The 7892-nt window shown below is 34.7% G+C and overlaps 1 non-coding gene across 1 annotated transcript; it reads right to left on the bottom strand.

Moving 5' to 3' along the window:
* Positions 1–910: 910 nt before the first annotated feature.
* Positions 911–1017, bottom strand: LOC129295533 (small nucleolar RNA R71). Its single transcript, XR_008589585.1, has one exon. It is a non-coding gene; the product is annotated as a small nucleolar RNA R71 (small nucleolar RNA).
* Between the last annotated feature and the right edge of the window lie 6875 nt (positions 1018–7892).

The raw sequence follows: 7892 nt of genomic DNA, 5'->3' as shown, positions 1-7892 counted from the left end.
TTTTAATTTCATTATAAAACCCCCCATTTTTTAGCTCTTCATAATCATAATTCAAATAGTTACTCTATTGACTCTTAGAGAGACGACCTAGGTTGCGCTTTACTGCAAAATCTAGTTTTTATTAATTTTGGTTGCTATTCGACAGTAGTGTCAAAATTTTGGCGCCGTTGCCGGGGAGTCAAAGGTGTTAACTCTTTGAGTTTGGTTATTAGTTTTTTTTTTCTTTCTCATTTTTTTATTTTCTAGTATTTTTTATTTTCTTTTTCAAGATTTATTATTTTCTTTTTCTTTACTTGTTTTAGGTGTTTTTCATTGTTTTTTTTTGTTTATTAGTGCATGACAAGGTCTTTTCAAGATAAATTAATTGATTTGAACTTTGAGATTGAGAGAACTTGTCGTACTAACCATAAAAATCAAAAGCACCGTAAAATTAGGGATAGTGTGATCTCTGAAATTTTGTCTGAATTGATTGATAGCATTATTAGTGATTCTGAATCTGACTTAGACTCTACAGTTAAGTTGGAAAACATGGCTGAAAATAATAATAGTAATAGGACAATTAAAGAATTAGCTGCGCCTAATGCACACTATCAAAATTTGTGCATTCAATATCCTAATTTAGATGCAAATGCTAGTTTTGAATTGAAATCTGGTTTAGTACATTTGCTACCTAAATTTCATGGTCTTGCAGGAGAGGACCCGAATAGGCACTTGAAGGAATTTCATATTGTGTGCTCCACCATGAAGCCTCAAGGAGTTTCAGAAGAGCAAATCAAATTAAGGGCTTTTCCTTTTCATTGGATGGAGTGGCAAAAGATTGGTTGTATTACTTACAACCAAGTGCCATTACCTCTTGGATCAAATGACACAGTTATTCTTGGAAAAATTCTTCCCTGCCTCTCGCACAACAGCAATAAAAAAAGATATTTGTGGGATTCGTCAGATGACTGGGGAGACATTTCATGAATATTGGGAGAGATTTAAGAAATTATGTGCCAGCTGCCCTCACCATCAAATACCTGATCAACAGCTAGTTCAACATTTTTATGAAGGTCTCTTACCAACAGATAGGTGGTTTGTTGATGCCGCAGCTGGTGGTGCTTTGGTAGAACTTACTCCAACTGATGCCATGAATCTCATTTCTAAGATGGCACAAAATTCTCAACAATTTGGGACACGAGCTAACCAAGTAGTCAAAGGGGTGAATGAGATTCAAACACCACAATATGATCTTAAATTTGAGAACAAGATAGAGGAGCTCTCTAGCATGGTTCGGCACATTGCCTTAACACAATAAAAATTAATGAATTCACCAGCAGTGCCAACTTTTCCACAGGCATATCCCTCACAGACGTGTGCATAACCTCAATTTTTATAATCCTCAACAAGCTACCACATCCTTTGCTTTAGTTGGGCCTCTATGTGGCATCTGTTTTTTGGCTACACACACTACTGATCAATGCCTACAGTTGGATGATAGAGTTGAGAATTGTGCTGGGATTTTTCCAACTAGACCTATGCAACAGGGCCAAAAATATGATCCTTTCCCAATACTTATAATCCTGGGTGGAGAGATCACCCTAATTTCAGATATGGAGGAAGTCAACAACATCAATATAATGCTACAGGTCAAAATTCACAGCCTATGCAAGCAATGAGGCAATCTACTCCTATTCAAAGGTCTAAAAATGATGGACTAAGTCTGGAAGAATTAATGAAGCAAATGGCAACTAACAACATTCAATTTCAACAACGCACTGAGACAGTAATCCAAAAATTGGAGAATCAAATCGGGCAATTGTCCACCTCCATTAATGAATTGAAGAGTCAAGGTTCTGGAAAGTTTCCGTCTCAAACAGTTGTAAATCCTAATTGCAGTAATGTTAGTGCCATCACTCTTAGAAGTGGAAAGGAGCTTCCAGAGCCCTCCATAACATCTATCAAGAATAAGTCGGCTGCAGCAACACAAGTCACACTTGAGGAGTCTAATAAGAAAAGGAACCAAGGAAACATCCAGGAAGATCCTTCCATTTCTAAATAGGGACACTCAAAGCAAGAAGTTAAAGGAAGCTGAATGGAGAAAGAAGTGCTTGATGTTTTAAGAAGGTTGAAGTCAATATTCCCCTTTTGGAGGCAGTAAAGCAAATTCCTACATATGCAAAGTTCTTGAAAGACCTATGCACGAACAAGAGAAGATTTAAAGTTAATGAGAAGGTCAATCTAGGAAGAAGTGTATCAGCTTTATTTCATGGAGGAATGCAGTGCCAACCCCCTATGCCCTTAAAATGCAAAGACCCAGGGAGTTTCACTATACTATGTACTATAGGAAATTTAGAATTTTCTAACGCTTTGATTGATCTTGGTGCAGCGATAAATGTTATGCCCAAGTCTCTATTTTCTTCTTTACTGGGTTGTGAGATGAAGCCAGCCGGGATTATTGTGCAATTAGCAGACAGGAGACTTGCCTATCCTAATGGTATGCTTGAAGATATTCTAGTTAAGGTAAAAGATTTAGTCTTTCCTGCTGATTTTTATATTTTAGATATGGGTAAAGATGATAGTCATGGGCCACCACCACTGATTTTGGGTAGGCCATTTCTTAAGACAGCTAATACTATCATTAATGTTAAAGATAATACTCTTTCCATGGAATTTGCAGGACGTGTTGTTCAATTTAATCTTTTAGAGGCTATGAAACATCCTATAGAGGATCATTCTGTTATTAATGTGAGCATGCTTGATATGTTAATTGATGATACATATGATGAGCTTTACAATGAGATGGTTTCTAGTTCTCTTGAGATTGTTGATTTAGATAGCAATACACATTGTTCTGACTCTATTATTTATAAGGATTCTTCTGACTGTTCTGGTTCTGATGATATTGTTGAGTTATTCAAATCCATGCATGATATTGGCACTTGAACTTCTACTCTGATATGATTGCTTCTGACTCTGAAAGAACTATAGACTTTGCTATTAACTCTATGTCATGTAATTCTTAATAATGATAATTCTAGTATTCTAAACAAGATACTGCTGCTTCTTTTGATGGAATACAGGTTTGTGGAGTTGATGAGCTAACTATTGACAAGCTATTGTCCTCTATTCAGTAGCCACCTATACTTGAATTGAAAGATCTACCAGAACATTTGAAATATGCATTCTTAAATGAAGGTAAGAAATTACCGATTATTATAGCAAGGGATTCTGATCCTAGTCAAGAGGCAAAATTGTTGGAGGTACTGAGAAAGCACAAGAAAGCTATAGGATGGACACTAGCTGACATTCCAGGCATCAGTCCAGATATATGCATGCATAGGATCTTGATGGAAGACGGTGTAAAGCCATGTAGGCAACCTTAAAGGGCTTAACCCACTTATCCTTGACGTGGTCAAAAAGGAGGTAACAAAACTCCTTTCTGCAGGTATCATTTACCTATTTTTGATAGCCAGTGGGTGAGTCCAGTACAGGTAGTGTCAAAGAAGAGCGGGATCACAGTTGTAAAGGATGAAAAGAACGAGTTAATTCCTATGAGAGTACAAAATAGCTGGAGGATGTGCATCGACTACAGGAAGCTAAATGATGCAACTAGGAAGGATCACTTCCCTTTACCTTTTATTGATCAAATGCTAGAGAAATTAGCAGGCAAATCTCACTACTGTTTTTAGATGGTTTTTCAGGTTATTTTCCAGATTTGCATAGCTCCAGAGGACCAAGAGAAGACAACATTCACATGTCCGTTTGGCACATTTGCTTATAGGAGGATGCCATTTGGATTATGCAATGCCCCAGCCATATTCCAGAGATGCATGATAAGTATTTTTGCAGATTTGCTAGACTATTGCATAGAGGTTTTTATAGATGATTTTACTGTATATAGAGATTCATTTGGTGAGTGTCTAGTAAATTTAGATAAGTACTTGAGCGATGTATTGAGAAAAATCTTGTATTAAACTTTGAAAAGTGTCATTTCATGGTTAGACAAGGCATTGTATTGGGTCATGTTGTTTCTGATAGGGGGATAGAAGTTGATAAGGCTAAGGTAGATGTGATTACTTCTTTACTTTATCCTACTAGTGTTAGAGAGGTTCGTTCTTTCCTTAGACATGCAGGATTTTACAGGAGGTTTATACAGGATTTTAGCAAGATAGCCTTACCACTCTCAAGATTGCTGCAGAAAGATGTGGATTTCAAATTTGATAAAGCTTGTGAGCAAGCATTTGATGAGTTAAAGAAGGATTGACCACTCCACTAATCATTCAACCGCCAAATTGGGATTTACCTTTTAAATTATTATGTGATGCTTCTAATTATGCTCTTGGTGCAGTGCTTTCACAAAAAGTTGATAAGAAATCACATGTCATAGCTTATGCTTCCAGAACTTTAGATGCAGCCCAAGCCAACTATACTACCACTGAAAAGGAGCTTTTAGCTATTGTTTTTGCATTAGAAAAGTTTAGATCATATCTTTTGAATGCAAAAGTTGTTGTGTTTTCTGATCATGCAACATTAAAGTATCTCTTAAGGAAGCCAAATGCAAAGCCACGATTAGTCAGATGGATGCTCTTGCTACAGGAGTTTAACTTAGAGATATAGGATAAGAGTGGAGCTGAGAATTCTGTCGTAAACCATTTGAGTTGCATTGAATCTCCTATGGTTCCTTCTATTCCTATTGATGATAATTTTCCTGATGAATGCTTATACACTATGCATGATGTTACTCCTTGGTATGCTGACTTAGTTAATTACTTAGTTGCCTCTACATTGCCTGTGCATTTAAAGAAACATCAATTAGATAAGTTTAAGAGGGAAGCTAGATATTACATTTAGGATGATCCATACCTTTGGCGCATATGTAGTGACCAGATTATTAGGAGATGTATTCCTGACATTGAGTTTGAATCCATATTTCATTTTTGTCACACACTTGCTTGTGGAGGACACTTTAGTCCACAACGCACTGCTAGAAAGGTTCTTGATTCTGGATTGTACTAGCCTACTCTATTTCGTGATGCATATACATTTTGTAAGCATTGTGCTAGATGTCAGCATATAGGAAATATCTCCCTTAGAAATGAGATGCCTCAACAACCTTTACTTTTCTGTGAAATATTTGATGTATGGGGTATTGATTTCATGGGACCTTTTCCTGTTTCATTTGGATTTGCTTACATTTTACTAGCTGTGGATTATGTTTCTAAGTGGGTGGAAGCTAAAGCTACCAGAACTGATGACTCTGTTGCTATTGTAGATTTTGTTAGGTCACATATCCTTTACAGGTTTGGTATTCCAAAGGCCATTATCAGTGACTAAGGGACCCATTTTCGTAATCGGAGCATGCATAGTTTATTGGGTAAGTATGGGGTCGTGCATAAGATGGCTACCCCTTATCACCCCCCAAACTAATGGGCAAGCTGAAGTCTCTAATCGAGAGATAAAGCAGATTCTTGAGAAAACAGTGCAACCTAATAGGAAAGACTGGAGTAAGAGACTTGATGATGCATTGTGGGCATATAGAACTGCCTACAAGACTCCAATCGGAATGTCTCCTTATCAGCTTGTTTTTAGGAAAGCTTGTCACTTACCTGTGGAGATTGAGCATAAAGCTTATTGGGCAGTAAAGCAGTGTAACATGGATTTAACTAAAGCAGGAGCCCAAAGAAAATATCAGTTGCAAGAGCTTGAAGAATTTCGCTTGGAAGCATATGAAAATTCAAGAATCTACAAGGAAAAGACCAAGTTAATGCATGATAACCTGATAGTTAGAAAAAGAGTTCAAGGTGGGACAAAAAGTGTTTGCTCTATAATGCCAGATTGAAACTTATGCCAGGAAAACTTCGTTCTAGATGGGAAGGTCCTTTTATAGTTACTAAAGTGTTTTCTTATGGTGGAGTAGAGATTATGGCAGAATCTACTGGAGCAAAGTTTAAAGTTAACGGGCATCGGTTAAAGCATTTTTATGATGGATTTGAGACACACATTGTGGAGGAGTCTTCCCTCTAAGATAATACTTAATCGATCAGGTTGTATCATTCCTCTTCACTTTTAATTTACATTTTCCTATACATCTTTCGAATTATGTTCTACATTGAGGACATTGTAGATTTTAAGTGTGGGGGGAGGTTTTTTGCTATTTCTAATTTTTTTTTCTTATTTTCATTTTTTTATTTTTGTGTTCTTGTTTTCAAAATAAAAATAAAAAAAATAATTTGTGCGAAGTTGCAAATTTAAGACAATTTTAGTTTGGATACATTTGAGCATGATAAATAATTGATCTTATATTTGAAATTTAAGTTAAGTGGCAATGAATTTGGTTTCATTGAATTAATGTGATAGTCTTTAGCTTGTGAGAATTTAGGCCTAATATTATCCTCTTCTTGTGTGTATTCTCCTATCACTACTCTCACTCTAGAACTTGTCTTGATTCTTAGTTGAGACTATAATTGTATATGCTTTGCATGAAGATGATTTAGGCATTCTTTTTTAGCCTACTTAACCAAATAGCCATCCCATGCAATTTAGCCCTTGTTAGCCCCTTTGAGCCTAAACCTTTTCTTTAAAATCTTAGCCAATTGAAAACATAACCTATAAAAATATTTTCCTTTCATTTTTCTCACCCCACTTTAGGTGATGAAAAGTGTATTATAATATTTGTTGGAATGAAAGAATATGCTTGAAGAGAGATTTAGGTTATTTTGAAAAAAAAAAAACAAGAGAGAAAAAAAAAAGCAAAGGAAGAAAAGTAAAGAAAAGAAAAGAAAGAGCATAAAAGTTAGAACGCAATAAAAATAAATAAATAAAAAGGTGCATGAAGCAAAGGAAAGGAAAACAAAACAAAGAGAGAAAAATAAACCCAAATCAATTTATTTTGTTTCTTTCATTCTATATATTTCGTTTCAAATATGCTTTTCATTATCCTAAAGTTTATTAGCCGTCATTTTCCTATTTTATACCATACCTTTACCTAAGGCTCATTACAACCTAAACTAAAGTCCTATTGATTCTTGCATTGCATATGACATAAATAGTAAAGACCTAGATGATAAACAAGCCTATGGTAGTGAGGTTTTAATAGGGAAACTTGAGTGAAACACTTACCTATATATATTTGAGAGTTGAGAGTTAAACACTTGACCTTTGTGAGGGGCTATTGCTTAATTTATTCTTACCAAATGAAATTGCCATGATACTTGTTATTTTGGATATAAGAGATATTGATTAGAGTGTTAAAATGTTGAATAGCTATGATTGCTTCTTATTCTTTGTTGCTTCCACATTTCTTTTCATGAATTTTGAGATTTAAGTTTTGCCTAGGAGTGCAAAAGTCTAAGTGTGGGGAATTGATAAATGACAATTTTATACATTTTTATCCTTTTAATTTAGACTTTTAAATATTTATTTGAAGCTAATAGAGTTTAATTAGATATTATTTAATTATATTAGCCAATATTCAGTTTTGAAATTTTAACTAACTAAATCTTTGATTTTAAAATATAAATAATATCTTTAATATTTTTGCACAGGTGCTATTTAACTTTATTTTATTTGTGCAGATTTTTTAAATTCAATTTGGAAGATATTGATAGAGAATATATTGGATAAGAAGAATATGAGCATACTTGGAGATCAAATCAAAAATCAAATCTTTAAAATTTTATTTGAATTTATTTTGGATTATTTAGTGTAATTTTTAATTAGGGTTATTTAAGGTAGTTTTATCTTTTTAATAAATCATTAGTTTTTATTATAAAAGAAAGAAAGAGAGATACAGAGGAAGCACGATCTGGGAAAAAACGAAAGAAGGGAAACAAAGCAGCGATCGTCGTTCGTCTTTCCTTCTTCCAATTTCTTGGGTGATGGCTTCTCAATTTCTCATTTTATGTTGTTTG

The sequence above is a fragment of the Prosopis cineraria genome, unplaced genomic scaffold (assembly GCF_029017545.1).
Source record: "Prosopis cineraria cultivar Desert tree isolate PC_DT_omini unplaced genomic scaffold, ASM2901754v1 PC137, whole genome shotgun sequence".
In the NCBI taxonomy this organism is placed as follows: Eukaryota; Viridiplantae; Streptophyta; class Magnoliopsida; order Fabales; family Fabaceae; genus Prosopis; species Prosopis cineraria.
The sequence above is the reverse complement of the archived record's forward strand: the minus strand, read 5'-3'. Positions and strand labels throughout refer to the sequence as shown.